The following is a 24,896-nucleotide window of genomic DNA, read 5'->3' on the forward strand; positions in this document are numbered from 1 at the left end:
AGGGGGGGAGGGTGTGTGACGGGCTGTCACTGGCCTGGGGGGAGGATGGCCAGAGCCGCCGCCTGCAGGGAGACGGGGGCCAGCCCCAAACTCTCTGGTGCGGTCCCGGCGCAAGCCGGGGGAGCCGGCGGGTCCGCGCACTGCCACCGCGCCTGCACCAGCAGGGGAGCATTGGCCCCTCCCTGGGGGTATGTCTACACTACAGCACTAATTCAAACTAACTTAATTCGAATTAGTTAATTTGAACTAAGCTAATTCAAACTAGTGCATCTAGAACTAAAAACTAGTTCGAATTAGCGTTGGCCAGGGAATGCCTCGCTCCTGATGCCATTTAGCAGTTCCCTAATCCCAGCCGCCTCTACCTCTTTCCCAAATGACATCACCCTGTTTGCTTCACACTCACATCTTCCTGTCTCCCTCCCTCCCTCCCAATCCCCATCAACCCAGCTCGCACGGGGGAGTGGAGAGGTTTGCCGGACACTCCCAGCCGCCAATGGGAGAGGAGCCCCGCGGAGGGCGGGGAAAAGCCAATGGGAGATGGGAGAGAGGCCGGGAGCTGCTGCCGGCGCTGAGCTAGGTGCTGCCGCTGACAATAGGGGAGGCGGTGGCGTGCTCGAGGAGGAGCAGTGGGCGTGCGTGGGGCAAGCCTGCTGGGCTGGCTGCGGAGAGAGTCTCGCCGCGAGGAGGACCGAGGAAGGGAGCCAGGGGGGGAGTGGGCAGGGGAGAAAGAGGAAGCGAAAGCAGCTGCAGCCGCAGGGCGAGAGAAGGGAATCCCTGTGCTGCCAGGAGGTGAGTGCTGGGCGCATGTGAGCGGGGGCAGCTCTCGCCTCCTGCCTTGCCGGGCACTTTGTATCTTGGCTTCCCCCGCGGCTGTCCGGGCAGGGGGAGCTCTGAGAGCGACCCTCGTTCATTGCCACGCTGCGCCGGTAGCTCTGCGCGGGCAAGTTTTTAACCAGGGCGCAGCGCAAGCGGAGTCCCTTGAAGTTTCCCTGGGAGGCAGGGTTGGCGACAGCAGGGCTCCGAGCTAAGCCGCGTGGCTGGAGTTTGGGAGACCCAGCTAGCCAAGGGAGCGGGGGTGGGCGACTCCTTCTGCCCTGCCCTCTCTTGCACAGGACGCTCATTCATTTAACAAAGGCGGCTGCCGTCTGCCCCAGACCCCCTTAGCTTGAGCCAGTGTGAACCGAAGGATTGTGTCTGGGGGGGTGGTGGTGGGTGTGACCCAAACTGGCCCCTCAGCCTTTCCTGGCTCTGTTGGGATCCATTGACTAGCAAGAACTGGGGTTCACCTCTTGTTTTCTCAGCGCTGCTAGTAGAGAGACCTGGGCAGCGGCGCCCGGATTTGTATATTAACGAGGGGACCCGAAGAGGCAGTTGTGGGGTTCGGCGTTGGGCTTTTTTTTGGTCTAATGAACTGAAACAGTGGGGGTGTCTGGGGCTGGCAGAAGCTTCAGCGCTGAATTGATCGTGTACTCAGTGAGCAGAGACCCCACAGAGCACGTCCCGATTCGGAGCGCACGTCTGGCTTTTGATGGGGTTAGTGAGCAGCGTGGGGAGGAGGGAGTATGGCTTTTTGGTGAGGATCAGAGATCCTTAGGCTGGCGTAGCACGTCTAGCGAGCGAGTTGTCTGTCTAGGGACACCAGTGGGGTGGCTGGGGAATGGAGATGGATTCTCCCCTCCCGGCTTCGTATGTCTAGGCGGCGGCAGGAGCGGAGTGTGCGTGTGCTGGGAAAATGCAGAGTGCAGCTCCTCTGTGTCTTTTTTTCTTCTTCTTCGTGGTGATCGGCGAGAACGCGGGCAGGAGAACTGAACTTTTTGAATCCGATGAAGTGAAAATTCAGGGCGCGTGGGCGTGCCTCAGTGGGTGGCTTTCTTGGAGGCTGCTCTGGGGAGCCAGCCGCAGAGGGTTCTTCTGGAGGAATTGCTTTTAGCTCATTCTGTAACTCTATAAAGGCTGCAATGTGGAATTGCTTAGATTCAGAAAGCTTCATAGACCTACCCGATGTCCCCTAGTTTTCAGAGAGGTCAGTTTCAGCAAAAACCAGTCCTGTGGCACTTTAAAAACTAATACATTATGCCCTAATAAATTTGTTAGTCTTTAAGGTGCCACAGGACTTCATGATGTTTGCTGTGATTCTGGCTACTTTCCTCTTTGCAGAGGCTTGAAAAATCACAGTGCTGTGTGAGGTATCTGGATGCCACAGAACATTTGCTCCCACAGGCAATTACTCAGTCTTTATTCATCCCCAGTCTTGCTCCAGAAAGAGTTTCTCCTGAGGAGAAAGACAGAAGAAAGCCAGTTAAAAAGCCTCTGAATTTGACTTGATATTTGGGAAACATCATCTACTCTAAGCCATGAAAATGACGTTTAAATGTTCTTGTTAGCAATATGTACATTAGTAATATGTGGTAATAATTGTGAGGACTGCATTGGTAAACTGCTTAAGCCTTACCCAAACAAAAGCAGTGCCGGTTCTGTGACTAGGCAGGATCTCCTAGAGTGGGGTATGTTTCTAAAAGACTTTCAGCAAATCAGGGAACAGAAGGAAGAAGGTCTGTCCTTTCCATTGGGAAGTAGAGAGTAATCCCAGTATTTAACTGCTGTGTCTAGTGATTGCATTTTTTTTCATATCTTGCCAGCTTCCTGATGAGTTAGGCTTTCTCTTACAAGGTCTCCAGTGCCCTCAATCCTTCAGGAACCTCAGCAGCAGTTGCGGGTACTTGTCACTTTTCAGGCTCAAGGAAGGTCTAAAATTGCTAAATTGGTACAACTGCACCACTGTAGAGTATCTGGTGAAGAGGCTCTGAGGATGGGAGAATAGTGATAGAAATGTAGCCATGTTAGTCTGGGGTAGCTGAAGCAAAATGCAGGACAATGTAGCACTTTAAAGACTAACAAGATGGTTTATTAGATGATGAGCTTTCGTGGGCCAGACCCACTTCCTCAGATCAAATAGTGGAAGAGGATGGGAGAGTGTCTTCTGCTGACATAGTGTTGTAACCCACATATCTTCTGGGTGTGGTTCGCTGTCCCATGTAGTGGCATTAAGACCACTTACAGAGAGAGAATAAGTTTCCTTATTGGCTTTTAGCTCAAGCTGTAGAGGCTCATGCAGTAAGCTCCAGAGGTTCCAGGTTTGGTTCTGCCTGTCACCCTTGTAATAGCACTTGTGTAGACAGTGCTTAGGTCACTATACTTGCATCATTCAGGGGAGTGTGTGTGTGTGTGTTTTCACAATTCTGAGTAAAATAGGTTAGACAGACTTGCCTAGCAATGTAGATCTGCCATCAGAAAGGCTTTGGTGCAGTCCTTCTTGTGTCCAGTCCACTGAACAGTTGAGTTGACTCCTGTAGGAGTTATTTATATAGAGGGGACAGCCAGAATACAGGAAGATGCTAATGCTGCTATTCCATTATTTCTTGAGTTTCTTTAAAGATTAGTTACTTTTCTTTCATACTTTGATCCAGACTTTGGCGTGTTGTGTGCGCGCGTGCGTGTGTGCAACGTAACAGAAATGTATCAATTAAGGGGTGACGAGCAGGTGGATAACTGTCATACCTGAATTCTGCAAGCAGACTATATTTTTTCCAAATGTGATGCTAAAGCTAGTAAGGTACTCCTTCAATATGTGACATTGAAATAAAAGTTAAACCTGAGGGAAAAACTACTCCTGTAGAATAAGAGTATTAGTGCACTGACCAATGTTATGAATGAGATGGGGTGGATGAGTATTTTTTTATTTTTCAAACTTCTGTTGATGAGAGAAACAAGCTTTTAAGGGTAGATAGAACTGCTTCTCTGGTCATCTTTCCAGATAAGGAAGAAGAACCAGCCTGTGGGGGAAAACATAAATGGAAAGGTTTGAAATGAATTTTCTAATACCTCAAAGATGTCAAGCCTGGTTTCTCTTTGCCTTCCCCACAATTAATAGACGTTTATATTAATCTTTTGTAGTTTTCTTTTGAATCAGTTTGCTTGCAACAGTTTTAAATTCAGTGCTATCCTTCTCACCAAATAGGTTAGCGTTCCAAACATCTCCCTTTCTGTTACTATTTGGGGTTTATTTTTGTTGTTGGTGACTTTTCTGGCCGCAAGATGTTATGTCAGACATTGTGGCATTTGCATGGAGGAAATCACCAGGCCTATGTTTTATTCTCTAAGGCTAGGTCTACGCTACAGAGTTTTTGCGCAAAAGCTTGCGAAGCGTCCACACTTCAAGCACATTTTTGCACAAGTAAAACAAAAGAACAGAGGGATTTTTCCAGTGTAGGTATTTCTCATTCTAGGAGGAATAACTCCCTTTTGAGAGAGTTCTTTCGTGTGTGGCCGGGCAAGAGGGGTTTTTTTTGTGCAAAAAAAGAGGGAAGAGGAAAAAGCACAGGTGCCCTGGTGGCCATTCTGTCCATAACAATCACTGATTACTTGCGAGAGAGCATCCAGGCAGTCTTTTTCGATGCGATTTTGCAGTGGATGCTTTCTTGAGCAAGAAGTTTTTGTGGAAGATTTCTTGCGCAAGAAGCCAGTCTAGACATAGGACAAACTCCATCTTTGTACATAATGTTCTTTATTGTTTCTGACTCTGACTATTCACTCTGAGTGGTGTACCTGAAAACAGTTATTTCCTCCCACTTAAAAACTCACACACCTTAATCTGGGTCAATGCTTGTTATGCACAAACTCTATTTTGTGAACTTTGTAACCAACACTTGTAACTTTTCATAATCCAGTTTTGACCCCAGATGTGCTATGCCTTTTTTTAGCTTGTGTAATGGGAACTTATTTCAAACATTAGCTTTAATACTTTAAAATCTGAATGATCTACTGACTTAGAGCATGTTCTTCTACTTTCACCAAAGCCAATTACAATATTCCTTTTGCCTTCAGTGGAAGCAGGCTTGGGTTCTAAATCCTGTTTATTAACACGTTTTCTGACTTCTCCTTTTGCAATACAGCTGCACCAAGGCTTTTCTTTTGAAAGGGTAACTTTTAAAAATCACCAGCGCAAAGCAATGTACCCTCTAATCTTTTTTTCATCCATATGTGGATTTTTTCCATCCATGTGCGGACTACATTTTTTACATGCTCGGAGGCATGTGTGAACGTGCACCACCAACAGAAACACAGCCTAGCTATTGGTGCTCTGCTAATCAACTGGTCATCATCTGAATTTCCCCTGAGCATCTGCACAAATTCACAACTTACAGGGAACACTAGTGCAAAGTATGAGCATGGACAGGGTATGTGCTTACTGTGCTGCGCGGCTGTGCTGGTTTGTAATCTACTTGCCATGAGCGAGTAGATGACACTAATTGTCGAGCCCTGAGCATGGTTACCGGCCCCAAAGAGCTTATAGTCTAATAGACTATACATTAAGGTGCAGTGGAGAGGGAAGCAACCGCAAGCCGAGTAAGTGATCTAATGCTTATTTGGGGTGAGAAGAGGAAGTGTTTAGAGACCTCTTGAAGTCAAATGTGTTTTCAGGAAGGTGTGATGGGATCCCTCTGGTGCAGCCTGGAACTGGGTGAGCCTCCTGACTGACCAGCCTGCATTCTCTCACTGTGATACTGTGACAAGGTATACATGTCTGGCAGGTACTGCACTTACAGCCATTCACAGGCAAGAACGCACCCAACCTCGTTACACGAATGCTTCTCCCAGCCACTCATGAAGTAACGATAGAGAGACTCCAGCCAATTCCTTCCCAGCCTTCCACTCAGTACTGTCTTGCTCTGGTCAGAAGCCTGACCAGTGTAAGTTTATTACCTTGTCTGCGCGGAAAGGTCATGCACAAGCCTTTGTAACTGGCCTGAGTGTTCTCAAGCACTTCAAGCAAAAGACTCTGTTTTGTAAAGCATAAAACAGATATTTAGTGACACAGTTCAATTTTAAATGGTGGGCAAAAAAGATCACAAAGTTACCAAAAAAAAGTAAATGCACAATCTAAATTACACTACTTTATTTAGGTGAGTATTTTTCTTACCCTACTGGATGTTATGGTTCCTTAATGCACATGTTTCTCCTTAAGCCTGGACCAGTCTCTCAGATGATCTTTTGCCATTCCTTTTGCTTCTAGCATAGGTGGGGGAGGGTTAGTCCAAGTGCCTAGACTATCCTTGCCCAGGCATGTCTTGGTAGATTTTGCTGACTGACTAGGTTGAGCAATCCCCCCCTGCTGTGTTCTTGTGCAGCTGAGTCATAGAGGTGAGCAGTCCCCATTGTGTGGTGCTTGGGCAGCCCTCATTGAATTGTAAATCTCTTGATTACAACTCCCATGCTAATTAAAGATTGTTGAACCTCTTCCTGGATGGAGGTCCTTTGTATGCCACCAGTAAATGTATAGCATATTTCAGTAATACCATACAGCAAAATCTCATAACTTTATTCTCACTAATAATCTACATATTTGGAGAGAGAAACAGGTTTCAGCAGATCGTCCCCTTTCATAGGATGTCTTGTTTGGCATGTTTTGTATGAAGAATATGGGGGTTCCGAGGTGATGGAGAAATAGTGGAAGCATCTAGCTCTGTTTTGCACATCAGTTACAGTGCTTCAGGTAATCATCCAGACTTCAGAATGATTGTGTGAACTGGAGCACCACACACTTGGTTTCTGTTGTGAAAGCTAGAACAGGGGCTCTCTTCACCCGATATTGGCATAGAGAGTACACTTATTGGCTGTGTCTAGACTGGCAAGTTTTTCCGCAAAATCATCTGCTTTTGTGTAAAAACTTGCCAGTTGTCTACACTAGCCGCTTGAATTTCCAGAAAAGCACTGACGATCTCATGTAACATTGACAGTGCTTTTGTGGAAATACTATGCTGCTCCCGTTCGGGCAAAAGTCTTTTTCCAAAAAACTTTGGCGCAAAAGGGCCAGTGTAGACAGCAGAGATTTGTTTTCTGCAAAAAAGCCCCGATCGCGAAAATGGCGATCGGGGCTTTTTTGCGGAAAACCGCGTCTAGATTGGCCACGGACACTTTTCCGCAAAAAGTGCTTTTGCGGAAAAGCGTCCTGCCAATCTAGACGCGCTTTTCCGAAAATGCTTTTAACGGAAAACTTATCCGTTAAAAGCATTTCCAGAAAATCATGCCAGTGTAGACGTAGCCATTAAGTTTGCAGATGATACCAAGCTGAGAGGGGTTGCTACTGCTTTGGAGGATAGGGTCATAATTCAAAATGATCTGAACAAATTGGAGAAATGGTCTGAGGTAAACAGGATGAAGTTTAATAAGGAGAAATGCAAAGTGCTCCACTTAGGAAGGAACAATCAGTTTCACACATACAGAATGGGAAATGACTGTCTAGGAAGGAGTACGGAAGAAAGGGATCTAGGGGTTACAGTGGACCACAAGCTAAATATGAGTCAACAGTGTGACAGTGTTGCAAAAAAAGCAAACATGATTCTGGGATGCATTAACAGGTGTGTTGTGAGCAAGACACAAGAAGTCATTCTTCTACTCTACTCTGCACTGATTAGGCCTCAGTTGGGGTACGTCTAGACTACATGCCTCTGTCGCCAGAGGCATGTAGATTAGGCTACCAGACATAGTAAAATGAAGCGGCGATTTAAATAATACCTATGACTATTAGGTATTAGGAGGCATACCTGGGTGGTCGACAAATACCTTTGATGTCGACACCCGCGCGTCCAGACTATCGCGCTGAGCCGACAAACAGCTGATCAGCTGTTTGTCGGCTCAGCATGGCAGCCATGTAAATTTAAATGAAGCGTCGATTATTTAAATTGCCGCTTCATTTTACTATGTCTGGTAGCCTAATCTACATGCCTCTGGCGACAGAGGCATGTAGTCTAGACGTACCCTTGGAGTATTGTGTCCAGTTCTGGGCGCCACATTTCAAGAAAGATGTGGAGAAATTGGAGCCAGTCCAGAGAAGAGCAACAAGAAAGATTAAAGGTCTAGAGAACATGACGTATGAAAGAAGACTGAAAGAATAGGGCTTGTTTAGCTTGGAAAAGAGAATATTGAGAGGGGACATGATAGCGGTTTTCAGGTATCTAAAAGGGTGTCATAAGAAGGAGGGAGGAAAAATTGTTCTTCCTGACCTTTGAGGATAGAACAAGAAGCAGTGGACTTAAACTGCAGCAAGGGAGGTTTAGGTTGGACATTAGGAAAAAGTTCCTGCCTGTCAGGGTTGTTAAACACTGGAATAAATTGCCCAGGGAGGGTGTGGAATCTCCATCTCTGGAGATATTTGAGTAGGTTAGATAAATGTCTATCAGGGATGGTCTAGACCAGGCATGTCCAAAGTCCGGCCCGCGGGCCAATTGTGGCCCGTGTTCCGGTTTAATACGGCCCCACAGGTAATTTGGCAATATCTATCTTTTATGGCCCCCAACGAATCCATATGTATTGAGATGAATACATTGTAAAATCTCAGTTAATGTCAGTTGGTCTAAATCAGTTATAAATATATTTGGACACAACATGTATACTTGGTGTTATGTTCCTGTTCATATTTTTTGAACTTAAAAGTTGACAGACAACCTTTATTACCAATAATATGTAATGTACTTTACAATGTTCCTGACATATATTTCAGCTTCCTGGATTTTTTTTTTCATCTGGCCTTCAGATATGAAAGGCAGAGTGATTTAACACCTGTTTAGATCTGTCATCCATGTGACGAAATGAAAAGTATGCCGTTTGCAATAAACTTTGCATAAAATAGTTAATTTTCATTTAATTTTAATGGTTCAAAGAATGTCAGGCAAAATGGTCGGCCCTCACGCATGTTCACTTCATCAAATCTGGCCCTCTTTGAAAAAAGTTTGGACACCCCTGGTCTAGACAGTACTGGGTCCTGCCATGAGGGCAGGGGACTGGACTCGATGACCTCTCGAGGTCCCTTCCAGTCCTAGTATTCTGATTCACCTCTTGCATCTAATCTGGGGTGCAGATTAAACAATAGCTTTTTCCTAATACAGCAGTGGTCACCGATCAGGATCTACTGGTAGATGTTGGTGCCTCTGACAGGTGATCCTAACTGGTTCGGCGGGGAGGCTATCAAGTGTTGGCACTTTAGCTGCCCCTCCCCACACTGCCCTGGCTGCTTCTGCCCAGAGCAGCCCCCTACTTGTTGTGCAGGATGGAGGAGACAGAAGCAAGGAGGTGCTGATGTCACTCTGTCCCCCTCCCCTGTACCCCACTTCACAGAGTGAGGAGGGCGGAGCCTTGGCAAAGGGGCAGGGCAGAGGCAGGGCCTTGGTGAAGTGGTGGGGGCAGGGGTTTTTGGGTTTGAGGTAGATTCTGGACTGACTTAAATTCAAAAAGTGATCTTGTGCTTAAAGGTTGGAGACCACTGCAATACAGTTTCTTTGGGCAGTCTGTGCTCTTTGTACCTGCTTTAGTTCACTTCAATACTGATGTATCTCCACTGAAATCAGTGGGGGAAGAGTGCAACAAAGTAGGGCTGACACAGTTAATTGTAATTAATCACAACATTTGAAAAGCTAATTACACTGTTAAATAACAGAATACCCATTTTTAATATTTTTGGATTTTTTTTACATTTTCAAATATTGATTTCAGTTACAACACAGAATACGAAGTCTAGAGTGCTCACTTGATATTTTTGATTACAGATATTTGCACTGTAAAAAAGAAACACAATATAGTGCAGTCTACAGGCCAAAACATGAAGGGGCATATGAATGTTGAGCATTTCTGGCATGTTGGGATGTCGGTGAGTAGTCAATTAGACAATTAACCAATAAGCTAGTCTTACCGGTTAATCTAGTCTACTATTCATATTTCCCCCCCTAGCTACCTGTCTTCCTTCCTCTCCCCTCCTGGCACTGCTGCCTCTGTCGGAAGCAGGAGCACCGAGGGTGGGTGGATGGGGGGGCTCTGCCTGCAGCAGCAGTCCCTGCCTGTGGCGGGCCCAGGCTCATACAGAGGCAGCAGCACGGGGTGGCAGGGGGCTCACAGGGAGTAGGGCCAGAGCACATTGGCTGCTGGCCCTACCCCCAGGGACTGTAGAATAGTCAACAACCCGCTAAGAATTCATGCAGTTAGTCAACAATTCTATTATCCGCTATATAACACCCCTAATGTAAATACCTTATAATGTTGGCTACAACAGTGCCATGCGAACACCTGTCCTCTCTTTCAGGTGACATTATAAATAAGAAGCGGACCACATTATCTCCCATAAATGTAAACAAACTTGTTTGTCGTCGTCCTACTTCTTGTTCAACCAATCACTAAGTGGACTCTCAAGTTTTATGTTGTCTTGTTTTTCAGTACAGTTATGGAAAAACAATTCTACATTTGTAAACTGGATTTCTACAATAAAGGAACAGCACTACGTACTTCTGTGGCAAGCCAAAAAATCCTATTTATTATCTCTTTCATAGTGCAAATATTTGTAATATAAAGTGAGCACTGTACACTTGTATTCTGATGTAAATGAAAACAGTATATTTGAGAATAAAGAAAATATAAAAAATAGATTTCAATTGATATTCTATCATTAACAGTATGATTAAAATTATTAATTCCAATTTTTAATAATTTCACGTGAGTTAATAGATGCAGTTGTCAGCCCTAATATGGTGAGTCAAATGCTTTCTGATTTTTTTTTTTAAAGAGACTTAGCATAGCACTCTTTTCTGTCTCCAATATTGTGTATCTTTCTTCAACTCAGGAACAAACAGACCATGGCTGGAATGGCATAGCATGTGTCCTGGTATTTACATGCCAAAAGTGCTAAACAGTAGAATTCCCCATTTCATGCTTTGACCTGTTGTTCTTACATTTGAAATTATTTATGACAGTAGCACCCAGAGACCCTTCATGATAGGAGGTCCTCTCTGTGTTTGGTGCTGCACATAATATATAACGAGTGCTTGAAGTGCTTATACTAGTCTAAACAGATGGGAGAGGATGAGAGAGAGGATGTACTATTGTTTCCATTTTACAGATGGAGAACTAAGGTAAGTTGTTTGTCTGAGCTATTGCAGAGCTGGGAATTAAACCTCTATTTCCTGTGTCCCAGTCCAGTGCCTTATGCACAAAACCATCTATCATCCCTGGTCATATTGATGACACATCAACCGTGCAATTATTGATTTAAGATACAAAAATACCAAAGGTCAAACACAGAATTTGGTGTGGTTATTTGTTTTTTAAACTCTAGATTGGTAGAAAGAACAGCCATCTTGATGAAATAAAATTAAAGCTTTATGGTTGTTAAAATACTTGATAGCTCAAATATGAGCATTTCTTACCCCTATCTAGTGTGACTTCTTTCACTTTTTGATGGATTACGAGTTATGTTTTATTCACAAAGTGGGGGTTGGGGAAGAGAGATCATTTTCATTTAGATAGCGGGGCTTTCAAATAGTGATGTTTGTCACAATGGGTTCTTTTATTTGCATATAGAAAGCTTTGTGGCTGTGAAATACATATGCCTCATCAGATCTCTTTTGCAACTGTTTAGCATAAACATGGCTTTCCCTGGGTCCAAACATGTCCATTCTCATTTTATACACATGTATGTACCCACACATTGTTTATTTTAAGGTCGGTAGAAACTACTATTGTCATCTCTGGCCTGTGTAAGGCTGAAGGTCAGACTAGAATTTTTGCAGCGGAGAGAATTAATGTTCACATACAGTTAGGAAATCTATTGGGCACAGGAACTTATGAATGAATTAGAGCGTATTTTTAGAAATACAATTAGTTGCAATTTAAAGACTTTGTGTGATGTTGGATTTGCTTTTTCTCTTTGTAAACTGTTTCAAGAATTTGTGTCATTTGGGGAAACTTCTAATTGGATCTGGAACTAAACAACTCAAGTCCATCTTTAGTTCATATCCCTTCAGGGTGAAGGAAAAGCTAAGTTTTTCTTTAAGCTTGTGTCCTTATCTTTAAGGGTACATCTACACAACAACATTATTTCAAAATAATTAGCATTATTTTGAAATAACTTAGTCCACATCTACACAGCAGGCAGTTATTTTGAAATGGCAAAATACTGTCAATCTGGAGGACTTCTTACTCTGAGTCCTGTAACCTTCGTACAAGGAGTAAGGGAAGTCAGAGGAAGAGTGCTCTATTTTGAAATAAGTGCTGTGTAGACGCTCCCAGTTTCGAAATAAGCTATGCAATTGATGTAGCTCAATTTGCATAGCTTATTTCGAGTTAAGCCCTGCTGAGTAGTTGCACCCTATAGGAATTTCCCCTCCCTCCCGCCCTGTTACAAATTGGTTACGAAGATTTGGCACCAAATGGTCTGTTTTCTGTTACACCAGTATATAATCCATCAGAAAGCTATGCAGTTACATGGGTCTAACAAGAGACAGCACTTGGGCTATGATTTGAATCTAGCTTTGTGTTTGTGATGGGGATTTAAAATGCAATTTTGACCTTGATAAAAGGTGCAACTCAAAGTGAGTTGTCTTTGTAAATGGAAGCATAATTGAGTTCTCCAGTCCAAGGAGTTCAGGAGGGGGACGGGGAGAATATGACAAGGCCCAGTGGATGAAGTTCTGATACTCTTTAATCACACTAGTTCATTAAACCAACCTCCTGATCTTGAACTTCAGTGACCCTTTGCATTCAAAGATAAAGCTAACAGTCAGGTAACAGCTTGTCAGCAAGGCATGTAGTCTGAAGAGAAAAGGCAGACTGACACATCAAGCTTTGAAATGTGGTATTGATTAACTTATTAATTTTAATAAGACACTCAGTTATAAATCCCATTACATTGCATCTTTTCTGGAAATAAAGTAATTTGCATATAGTGACCTGAAAGTGATATCAATAAATGTTGGGTGAAATGCTCACTTCCTTCAGAAACTACAGAACACATTAAATCTTTATGGATTTCCTGCTGTGTAACACCTTTTTAATTGACCAGTGACACCGAGGAGGTTAACACTGGCAGAATTTAGTCGCCAAGAAGCATTCAGTGAGATGGTGCCAAATATGGGTGTTCTATTACTGGACCAATGATATTGTAGTTAAATGTCACCAGCAAAAAGGAGGTGCCAGATAAATGGGCTTGTCTGCTTTGCTGTTTCATAAAGAGCTTCTGGAAGGCTTTTATTTTATATATAATGCTTGCAGGGTATTTTTTTCCTTTTTGGTTTCTGTTTTGTGACTTTTTTTTTTTTTAAACACTGTAGAGTTAGGTCTTGTCTATCATACACGAATCTATGGATCACTGGAGAAATAGTAGAATTAATGACATTATGGGCACTGCAGAAGAACAATCTGGTTAATTGAGAAGAGAAGGGATTTTATTCAATTTTTCAAATCTGTCAGTTCTGGTTGGGTGATATTTAGTTAACTAAAACCACTTGGGAGAGAAACTTTAAAGATTTGGTAACTCTACCTTTTCAACTAAAGTAATACAGGAGCCTTTTAAAAATGCTTCTTTAGGCACATTTTAAAGAAGGGAGAGGAAAAAGTCCCCTTCTGCTTAATAGGGCATCTTTAATATAGAAATATGGCTTGTGAAATCCACTGGTCTTAATGTATGATGCTGTGACGACAGAGGTATATAGATTAGACTACCCGGCATAGGAAAATGAAGCGGCGATTTAAATAATTGCCGCTTCATTTAAATTTAAATGGCTGCCGCGCTGAGCCGATCAGCTGCTTGTCGGCTCAGCGCGGTAGTCTGGACACTCCGCAGTCGACATCAAAGGCATTTGTCGACCTCCCAGGCATGCCTGGGAGGTCGACAAATGCCTTTGATATCGACCGCGGAGCGTCCAGACTACCGCGCTGAACCGACAAGCAGCTGATCGGCTCAGCGCGGCAGCCATTTAAATTTAAATGAAGCGGCAATTATTTAAATCGCCGCTTCATTTTCCTATGCTGGATAGTCTAATCTACGTGCCTTTGTCGCCAGAGGCATGTAGTCTAGACGTACCCTTTGTGGTTAAAAAGAATGAGTGCTAGATTTCCAACATGAATTCCTGTCTATACTAATCCCTATATTTTGTGGAGTTCAGTAATGCCCTTAATGTTATAGGGTTTTTGTAGAATCCTAGAAGATTAGGGTTGAAAGAGACCTCATGGGGTCATCTAGTCCAACCCCCTGCTCAAAGGTGGACCAACTCCAACTAAATCGTTCCAGCCAGGGCTTTGTCAAGCCTGCCCTTAAAACCCTCTAAGGATGGAGATTCCACCACCTCCCTAGACAACACATTCCAGTGCTTCACCGCCCTCCTAGTGAAATAGTTTTTCCTAATATCCAATCTAGACCTCCCCCACTGCAACTTGAGACCATTGCTCCTCATTCTGTCATCTGCCACCACTAAGAATAGTCTGGCTCCATCCTCTTTGGAACACTCCTTCAGGAAGTTGAACGCTGCTATCAGATCCCCCCCTCACTCTTCTCTTCTGCAGACGAAATAAGCCCAGTTCACTCAGCCTCCTCATAACTTGTGTGTCCCAGCCCCCTGATCGCTTCCCTTGCCCTCCATTGGATTCTCTCCAATTTGTCCGTATTCTTTCTGTAGTGGGGGGGTTCCAAACTGGACACAGTATTCCAGATGTGGCCTCACCACTGCTAAAAAGAGGGGAACAATCATTTCTCTCTAGCTGCTGGCAGTGTTCCTACTGATGCATCCTAATATGCTGTTAGCCTTGTTGACAGCACGGGCACATTAACTCTTATCCAGCCTCTTGTCACTCTAATCCCCAGGTCCTCTTCTGCACAACTGCTGCCTAGCCAGTCAGGCCCTAGCTTGTAGCAGTGCATGAGGTTCTTCCAGCCTAAGTGTGGGATTCAGCACTTGTCCTTGTTGAACCTCATCAGATTGCTTTTGACCCAGTCCTTCAGTTTAACTAGAGGATTCAGCTAAAAGAAATCCAATGATGCTCAACAAGGTTTTCTGAAGATGATTTGAATTCCTACGCTTTGGAAGCCTGTTTCTAAAAATAGGAGTTCTGTCCATCTGAAAAAAAATTAAGATGCAAAATGAAAATATTAGATGGATCGCTATGTCTTTAGTGATTACCTTGTAGCAGATGGCTATTTCTATCACTACAATCAGTGAAAAATTCCTCCCCCTCCAAAAAAATGTTTGTATGAACTGTATTGCCAGATTCCCTGGGAGATCTTAAATTCTTTGTTTAACCACAGAAGTCCATTGTTGCTTTCCCTACCCTATCTGCCACCATTCTTCAGGGCTGAGCTCAGAAAGTCAGAAAGTAGTTCAGTTGCTTTCTTTAGGGCTTCTGAATCCTTGTCACTGGATAACACAGGGTCCCAGATGGTAACAATTTTTATTTTATAGTGGAACTTTCTTACAGTGGTGACCAGTGTCCTCTCTAATTTTTTTATGTCCATACTTGGAATTAATGTTGTGATGTGCACCAATATGGAGGTGCTGTGACACAAAATACATAGAAGTGCAATCACAAAACTCGTTCTTCACGTGGACAGGATGTGGAGGCGTTGAGATGAGGGGTTGAGAGTGTAGGAGGGGGCTCAGGGCTGGTTCAAAGGATTTGGGTGTGGGGGGTATGGGCTCTGGAGAGGGGTAAGGGATGCAGGGCTTGGGGTACAGGCGGGAGCTTCGGGGAGGAGTCAGTACTTCAGATGAGGGGGTAGGCTCTGGGGACGAGGGACTTAGAGGGTTGCAGGCTGCCCTGGGAAGATTGGGCTACCCTGAGCGTGCTCTCACTGCAGAAACTCTGGGCTAGGTGAGAAGTGCCTCTTTATGACTGCAGCAGCTCTAGCAGGGCCTGGCTGTCGCTAATCATGGCCCTGGCATGTCCAAGCTAGACTGGATGGGGGCCAGGGAAAGAGCACCTCTCCCTCAGTCACAGTAGGTCTGTGCCAGGGCTGGGTTGGGGGAGGGGCACCTCTCCTTCAGCCATGCTAAGTGTGGGGCAACTCTGTGCTGGGCCCGGGGGCCAAGGTGCCATGACACTTTCGTATTGGAGGCCAGTAGGGAGAGGAGGTGCCTCTCCCCACCACAGCAGGTACAAGGCTTAGGAAGAGACCTCTCACTACAGGCCTGAGACCTTGTGTGGGCCTTAATAGGCAGCTGCGTGGCTGTGCAGCTTAGAGGGAAATTAGGAGGTAACCTAGATGTAAATAATAATGATGGGACTCTCTGGCTCATGCCATAAAGCAGTGGAGCGCAGACTGGAGGGGGCATGAAGACACTTTGGCATTTCACCCTTTTAAAAAACTCTACCATTACCACTTTTTACAGCAGACTGAGTAGTGCCCCACTGCCACCTTTGCTTCTGCATAGCTGCTGCTGCTGGTGCTGCCTTCAGAGCTGGGCGGCCAGAAAGCAGCCACTGCTGCTCAGGATTTCATATTGTCTACGGTGCTGTGTGTGTGTGTGTGTGTGTGTGTGTGTGTGTGTGTGTGTGTGGAGGCGCGGGGGGGGGGGGCAGGGTTTAAATACTGCTCCTATCATGCCCCACAATCCCCACTGTTGTTGAAGTGAGGCCTGTGGGATCCCAGTCCTGCTGCAGCAGGACTTAACACATTTTGATAATAAAAACACATTTTTCTTTCCTTCTGCCAGTGTGCAACCCTCCCTTCCCCCGTTTCAGATTACTCCCAATGGGGCCTGCAACAAATTCAGTGAAAGGTAAAGGAGACATAACTGTAAAAGTTTGTGCATCACTGACCCAAGGCATCCACTCTTCCTTACAAGTTCTTTTATTAGGAGTCTGTATGACAGGGGTGGGCAAAAGAGCCTCCGGGCCGGATGTGGCCCGCCGAGCAGGTTGATCTGGCCTGCGGAGGCTCTGTCACTGTCCCAACCCCAGGCCCTAATTGGCCTGGGGGCACGAGGAATGTGCAAAGTTTCCTCCGCCCTGTCCTGCAAGGAGCATGCAGCACTTGAAAGTGCCACATGCTCTTGGCAGGGTGATAGGAGGCTTCATGTGCTCCCAAGCCCTGATTGGCCTGGTGGCAGAAGGGAGAGCGTGCAAAGTCTCCCCCCACTGCCAGGGGCATGGGCACCTAGGGGGAACCTTTGGGAGGGCAAAGGCGTTCCCCTCTCCTTCCCCCCTCCCCCAAACAATCATGATCTGTGGGTGGGGAAGCCCGGAAATATCCTGGCCATGCCCCCTGTGCTCAAGGCCCTGCCCTTCCGTTTGAGGCCCTGCCCCTTCTGGGGTGGCCTCGGGTCACTTCAAAAATTTCTGAAGTGGCACCCAGCAAAAAATTATTGCCCACCCTGCTGTATGGTGTTGCTAACTCCTGTGTTCTCTGTAGCCAGTGTGTCCTGATATTTGGTGAGTTTTTCTTAGAGTGGAAGGATTTTCTCCTGGAGGCACTCAACTTGATGAGAATCATAGCATTCATTTAAGGCAAGAAACTTATTTTTTTTTAATTACTATAGTGCAAAGTGCACTAGTGCAGTTGACGATGTGAAAGCCAATAGGCAAGTACTAAGAACATAAAATAAGATTTAAAAAGAATTACTTTGGAGAACCCAACTTGTTATTTTTGTTGAATGTTTCAAGTTAATTATACTTTATACAGGCAGTATTACCAAGTTGCAGTAACTATGCTGCTTAGTCTGCGGAAGCCCCATATATCTTCTGAAATCTCCATTAAGTATCCTTGGGGAGAGCGAGAGAGATAAAGCTGTTTGGGGGCAGGGGAGGAGGGGGAAGTACTGCAAGACAATAAATGAGCATGTCAAATTGCTGTTGCATTGACCTAATAAAGCCACATAATTTATTTAAACCCGAAACGAAATATTATCAAACTACTGGACCGGCCTACACATCTTTTTAATAAAGGGATTAATAAAAACCTTCAGTTCTTTAAAATATCTGTACCTTACTATTTTTATCCATCACTTGTGTATTTGACTGAATTTCTGAGCAATTTAATGAATTTTACCTTTTTGTAAAGTATTCCTCCCTGTGCTATCAATCCAGTGCCAAAAGACGTTTAGCAGGAGCACAATTGCTCCTTTAGGACCTGTTTAAATCCCCTGCTGATATTCCCAAAAAGATTTTGAAGCACAAAACTAAGCCGAGTCTGTATCTGTGTGTCTGTGTATATAGTCTGTCAGGCTGATTTCTCCCTTAAATCTACAAGCTGTGTCCATGAAAGCCCTGACACTAACCACTTTAAATGTAACTTGCCAAGAAAAAGTGTTGGGTTTGGGACTTTTTTTATATAAGTTCCCTTGTATCTTCTGCTTCTTTCCCTTCCACTCCAAGTTTGTTTTTGTGCTTGCTTTCTACATTAAACACTTGTTTTGTCTGCCTTTTTTTTCCTGAAAGACTTTAGAGGGAAACAAAGAAACAATACCCGAGTGTTACTGGAATCAGCCAATTAATTGAGAAGGGAAGTGATTTGAAATTGTTTTAAAGAAATTTATTTTATATTTATACACGAATCTGAGAAACACTTGGAAGGAAAGATGTTTTAAATGTTCAACACCCTGCTCCTGTTAAATCAGGCACCTATAGCCCACATTTGGGATCATCTAAGCCAGTGGGAGGCAACCTGTGGTCTGCAGGCTGCATGCGGTCCACTGGGGTTCCACCTGCAGCCTGTGCACCCTTTGTCTGCCCCCTTCCTCTGTATGCCTCTCGTGCACTTCCTACTCCTTCCCCTCCCTTCCAGCACTTTTGGAGTGCCATGAATCCATGGATAGGTGCTCTGTCCCTGCTCCTCCCCCTCTCCCAGAGCTTGTATGCCTTGTATCAGCTGTTCAAGTTCTGTGAGGGAGCGGGATGCAGTGTGGATCAGTGGATTCATGGCACTCCAAAAGTGCTAAGAGGGTGAGGGAGGAGTAGGAAGTACAGAGCTCCAGTGCCCCAGTGTACAAGAGGCGTGTTGGGGGAAAAGGACAGACGGGTACTCAGACAGCAGATGGAATCCTAATGGGTCACTGGCTGCAGGCTGCCCACCACTGAGACTGAGGAGGGCCACTCCTGGGGTCCACTCATTAGTCTTGGTTGTTCATCTCTGGTCCAAGCAGTCTACCAGCAAACCTAAGGAAGGTTTTATTTCTAAAGGCAAAAAGAAGCAACTTGTTTTTCCATGCTGAAGAAAACTCACAGCTTCCCCACCCCCAGCTTTTCATGCCTCCTATATACATGTGAAGAGCCAAACATGGCACAAAACCAATTTTGTTTCCTTTGTAGGTCACCGTTATGTAGGTTAAAAATAAATCAGCTCTGTGGTATGCAAGAAGAACAGTAAGTCTGAATCGTGTTTCCCTGTGGGTGCTCTTTTTCAGGTGCACAGATGGCCCCATGTGTCAGATGTTTCAAAGCAGGGCCTGTTTCGTCTGCACAGGCACTTCACACTCCCTTGTGCCCTACATTGAGGCTATACAGGAAAAGTCAGAAGGTGGCGGGAAAGTCTCTGTCTAGAAAGGAGTTCTAGTTCTGCTCGGAGCCTACTTTAAAGAGATTTCTAGTCTTTGCAGAAATCAAGTTGTCCTAGTCCTCAGATTCTAGGCTGGATACATTGTGGCTTCAGGGTGGTTCAGTACCAGTAGCACTCCTAAGACTGAGTTCTTCTAGGAGCCATTCCCCCAAGCATGCTCTGGTATCTGTCAGCATAACTTCTATAAAATGTGACTGGGGCAGCAGAGAGGCAGCCTGCATCTTGCAAGTTGGTACTAATGGACTGGACCTCTTGTTACTTTCTTTGGTAGCCCGAATGGTCAGTTCCTTGGTTACCACAGAAGTCCAGGCAACTGCTTCAGCTTGTGATAGTTTAGAAGCTGTCAACTTTGTGGGTCTCAGCATCCTGCCACTACAAGGAACCTACTTCAGTACTCTTAGTTCAGTGTTTCTCAAAGTGTGCTCCGCGGAGCTCCAGGGCTCCATGAGATATCTCCAGGGGCTCCGCGAGGTTGACAAACTGGAAACATCGATAGGTACAATACATACAATCAGTGGACCGCCCAAAATTTTGAGACCCTTTGTCTTAGTTTATCTGGTACTGCAGGAATTTAGATGTTAAGACCTGTGTGTTTTGGATGAACCAGAGCCTCCCCTGTTAGTGGCTACCACGATCCACGTGGTCACTGGAATTACAGGTCTTCCTAGTACTATCTGATTCCCCATCACTCTGGCAGAGCTCCCCTGTTGGTGGGGAGGAGCAACTTTCCTAAGTTTCTCACATCTCTGTGTAAGACCTTCCTAGTAACCTTTGTAGGAGCCTGAGAGGGCTCCCTATCACCTATAAGGGGAGGCGGATTCACAAGTAGAGGACAGATCTGAGTCCTCAATCACCTGTATGAGCCATCATTAATTATACTTCATATTCCTTATGGGTTCCACTTAATAGCAGTATTGGGACTCTTGTGGGGAGGGGCTGCCTAATGGTACCAGTTTTGAAGAGCCCTAGAGCCTCTCCATCTTTGGAGATTTTGAGGAGCAGGTTACATAGCCAACTGTAAGAGATGGTCTAAGACAGGGGTCTCAGACTCCTGGTCTGCAGGCCAGCATCCAAACCCTGTCCCTTCTTGCCATCACAGAGAATCTGGAGCAGCCAGATCAATGCTGCTGCCCTGCACCCCTTTCCCCAGTGATTCCCGAAGCTGTGTCCTGGTGGGTGGGGTGCCATGGGAGGGAAAGGGGTCGAGCTTGGGAATCAGGAATGGACCGCCTCATCCCCCCAGCCCCACTGGGACTCCCAGGCTGGATTGGGCAACTGCTCTGGGTGGGGATGGCCCATGTGCCGGGAATTTGAAACCTCTGGTCGAAGTGGGGCTTGGTCCTGCTATGAGTGCGGGGGACTGTACTTCATGATCTCTTGAGTTCCCTTCCAGTCCTGTGCTTCTATGATCTGGACCATCAGTCTCCTACCCCATCCATTCCTCTTTAACTACCTGAGTAGTGGGAAGTAATCTTTGAAGAGCAAGCAGCTGGAAACAGAGAATAGGACCACCCAACAGACTAAGGGTATGTCTACACTGCCACCCTGGTTCGAACTAGGGTGGCTAATGTAGGCATTCGAACTTGCAAATGAAGCCCGGGGTTTAAATATCCGGGGCTTTATTTGCATGTTCCCAGGCGCCGCCATTTTTAAATGCCCCGTAGTTTGAACTCCCTGCCCGCGGCATGGGCTAGGAAGCTCGAATGAGGAGTAACAGTAGTTCGAATTAGGAGCTTTAATTCGAAGTACCTAGCCCGTACCGCGTGTAGCCGCGGGCAGGGAGTTCGAACTACAGGGCATTTAAAAATGGCGGCACCTGGGAATATGCAAATAAAGCCCTGGATATTTAAACCCCGGGCTTCATTTGCAAGTTCGAATGCCTACATTAGCCACCCTAGTTCGAACTAGGGTGGCAGTGTAGACATACCCTAATATCCCTCATCTTCCCCAGATAAGGCCAAGATGCCTTTCCTACCCTCTTTAGTCTATGCCTTCAGCTGACTTCAGCACCTCATGAAACTGAGCCAATTCTTTGCTGATACTCCCCTGAAGAGGTTAGAGAGCTGCAACATAAACCATTGTATGCTTTGCAAATAACACTGTCTCTGCAAATGGGCTTGCCCATTAACAAATCCCTTCTGGATCCTGCCCAGACCATCTGGCAATACCATTAATTTGCAGAGGTGCTGATAAAACCTTGTGTCCCTCTCCCAATCCAGCCAAGTATTATTCCCGGGGGGGGAGGGGAGGAAGAGAGGATGGGAATTAAGATATCACCAGGCCTTCTCAGAGAATGACAGAGGCCCAGGCCACTTTCAGTTTAGAGGCCCCAGCCCAGCCCCAGGCTCCCAATGTATCTAACTTCTCATCTACAGGGTCATACTAAAACCAAAAGAATATAAGAAAATGAACCCTTGACTTATTTATTAACAATTTAGTCATTATACCAATAGCATATAGATTAAAAATTGAACTTTAATTGTGAGTTTCCACTGCAAGCAAAAGTCTTCATTTTAGAAATGCTTTTCTGGCTTTGTTGTGTGCAAACTTGTTTATAACTGAAGAAATATCTTTACGTGCAGCATCGCTGTTAATGTTAAGCATTGAGAGCCCGTTCAATTGCTTGTGTCCCATTGTAGAACAATGATAGTTCTTTACTTGTTTTAACATGTTGAATGTGCATTCACCTGAAGTCACTGATGCAGGGAGACTGACAAAAATACATGGTAATTGAATTTCCTAATATCATAATTGCAACAGGCCAAGATGGAATATTTCTTGAAGCAGTTCTTTTGGTTTGCAGTCCGATTTTAAAGTTGGTGGAATGTATATGTTTCAGGAAGAGGCTCTCGTCATAGAGATCTGTTGAAATTTCATTGTTGTACCTTTATTTAAACTGTTCAGCTGCTGAATATAGATCTTCATTACTTAGTTCTCTGAACCCCCAAAGGAATTTAAAAAGGGTACAAATTTGTCGTGGTGACTCAGATTGATGTGTAAGACCAGATTTGATGGAGTCCATAATAACAAAAAAATCAACTCGACAGTGCTTTTCTGCATCAGATTGAGATGTTAGGTTGTGATCGGTGGAAAACGCAGTTGAAATGTCAATTCCCTGTGCTACTGATTTGGACTCAAAGGATTGTGTCCTATTGATCATGAATCTTTTTAATATCTTTAAGAAGTTGTTCAGTGTTATCTCTCTCAACATCTAATGTAGCATTGCGTGCTTCGGTTACAAGATTAGTTTCATGGATTACTTTTAGCGGCTTCACCCACATGGTTAACATTAAATGCATTCAAATTTGGATGTATATTTCTAAATTGACTTTAGCTCAGTGAGAGCCTGTGCTGTGAGAGTAAGAGATTCAAGCTCACTTAAAGCCTTTCTCAGAGTCTAAACGCTGTGCAACTGGTTTAACACCATCAATTCATGCTGACCATCTCATTGATGACATGCTGTGAAGGGAAACAGGCAGATGCTGCTTCAGAATTCCCACTTTTGAGGACTGCTATTGAAGAGATTGTACAATTGCTGGATTGTTCCAAAGTATGTGATTGCACTGAATTATGCAAGGAAGCAATCAACGACAACAAGATTTAGTGTGCAGTTGCCACAAATGGAGAAAATACAGCTTGGATTTTGCTCAAGGGAGACTGCTTGTACTTCCCAGCCATATTGGATCCATTGTCATAGGGTTGGCCAATGCAGACTTGAAAATTTAATTTTGAAGCTTTCCTGAATTTCTAATATACAAGCAGTGATTTCTTTTCCATTTTTTGGGGTGAAATTATTGAACAAAATGAACAGTTTCAGTCTCTTGTATAGATCTCTCCATTTGGAAGAGTTTGGTCAGCATCCAGATGGGAAAAGCATGATTTTCAGCAACTTTCGGTATATTACTTGGAATCTGAAAACAATGAACTTTGAGAAGTGACTGCATTTGAGCAACATCATTCTTATAAAAAAGTCCAGTATCAGGTTCTGATGCTACTGTTGTTGCACTATCTCCCGTGCTAGTCATAAGTTCTTTTTCTTACTGCTCAGCATCTCTGAGGTCCTCATTTTGTGCCAGTATGGTCTCTAAATTGAGTGTAAATTCTGCATTGAAATGTCACTTGTTGGTACAAAGTTTTCATCATCAGAACTGGAAGTATCATGGTCACAGTCTAATGGCTGAGGCATTTTTTCTATGAGAAATGATGCTATTGGCTTTAAACTCTTAACTGCTGCTTTACTCTGTTGCTTTTGCTGTTTCTCACTTGCACCACTTTCAAATCTTCGCTTCATTTTTATAAAGGGGTTATTTTACAACATAGTAACACACAATAAATAAATTCACTATAGGCTATTGCTAATATACAATTAAAATTTTGTATGTACTTTGGGGGTGTTATTTACTATGGCCCTTGTGCCCTTATTTCAAAGTCTTGAAATTTCATCTGCTAACATGTTCCCATTAAATTCCTCTAATAACTGGAGTGTTATGAATATAAACACAAGGTGATTGCCAGATTAAATATAAAGTTTATTAAACAACTAGAATTCAAAGGTTATCATCACAAAAAAGCTTTTAAAGGTGAATCTGAAATTGGATGAAGATGTAGCTTACAGCTGAGCCTGATATGGTTATTGTATAAGAAGACATAAGAAAAAAACAGGAATATGAAAATCTATTATGCAGATATAAACATATAATTTAAAGGTTAAACTCACCCTGAGATCAAGCAAAATCACTTTACAGTAACAGAATTAATTACAACTTTCAAAACCATGTAAAGACTGTACAAGGCATTTCATAGAATCACTAATCACAGAAACTACTCCAGTCATGTAGATGAAAACTCGGACGTGCCCAAAAAATTGGTGAAGGCTTGAAGTCCCATAATGATTTAAATCAATTTTTTGCAGGTGTGTGTGTATATAGGTTTTTTTGTTGTTGTCTCTGTTATAACTGCAAGGTGTATACAAAATAGAAATGACTTGGTAGAAAAAATCAAAATTTGAGGCCCCTTTGTCTCCTGAGGCCTGGGCCAAATGGCCCTCCTGTCCCCTCTGTCTGATCGGGCCTGGACATCACATACCTCTCTCCTTGAACGCTGAGGCAGTAAATATATGTGAAAGAGCATGTAATGGAGTTAACTCACTGTGGGATCTCCTGCTGGCTAGTCTGTGAATTTTAGTTTAGTTCATGGAGTGCATGGCTACAGATAAATCTACCTGAAATTTGATCTTACAAGGGCCTGATCTGGTTTTTTCGCCTCAGATATATATACTTTGATAAAATAACTTCCTTTTACCTACACTTTTTCATTTGCATTATTCTTTAGCTGAGGTAATACAGGTTGAATCTCCGAAATCTGGGATTTTCTGGTCTGATAAGATGTTGCTGGATCAAAGAGCCCCGGTGCCTGGGAGTGCGAACCCCGTCCCCAGGGAACCCCGGCTGGGTGGAGCAGCAGCAGGACCATTCGGACTCTCCATGAGTACTGAATCCCATGGAGCTCCCTGCTCCCCTGCCACTCCTAC

At 44.4% G+C, this 24,896-nt stretch overlaps 1 protein-coding gene across 3 annotated transcripts in view; it reads left to right on the forward strand.

Annotated features, from left to right (window-relative positions):
- The first annotated feature begins 517 nt into the window (after window positions 1-517).
- PAK1 (p21 (RAC1) activated kinase 1) overlaps window positions 518-24,896 on the forward strand; it is a 128,183-nt gene continuing 103,804 nt past the window's right edge. For all 3 annotated transcript variants that reach the window (XM_006131928.4, XM_006131927.3, XM_006131926.3), the window contains exon 1: window positions 518-789. The gene's annotated coding sequence lies outside the window, so the exon portion shown is untranslated. The remainder of the gene's footprint in view (window positions 790-24,896) is intronic.

Source organism: Pelodiscus sinensis, chromosome 1 (assembly GCF_049634645.1).
Source record: "Pelodiscus sinensis isolate JC-2024 chromosome 1, ASM4963464v1, whole genome shotgun sequence".
NCBI lineage: Eukaryota > Metazoa > Chordata > Testudines > Trionychidae > Pelodiscus > Pelodiscus sinensis.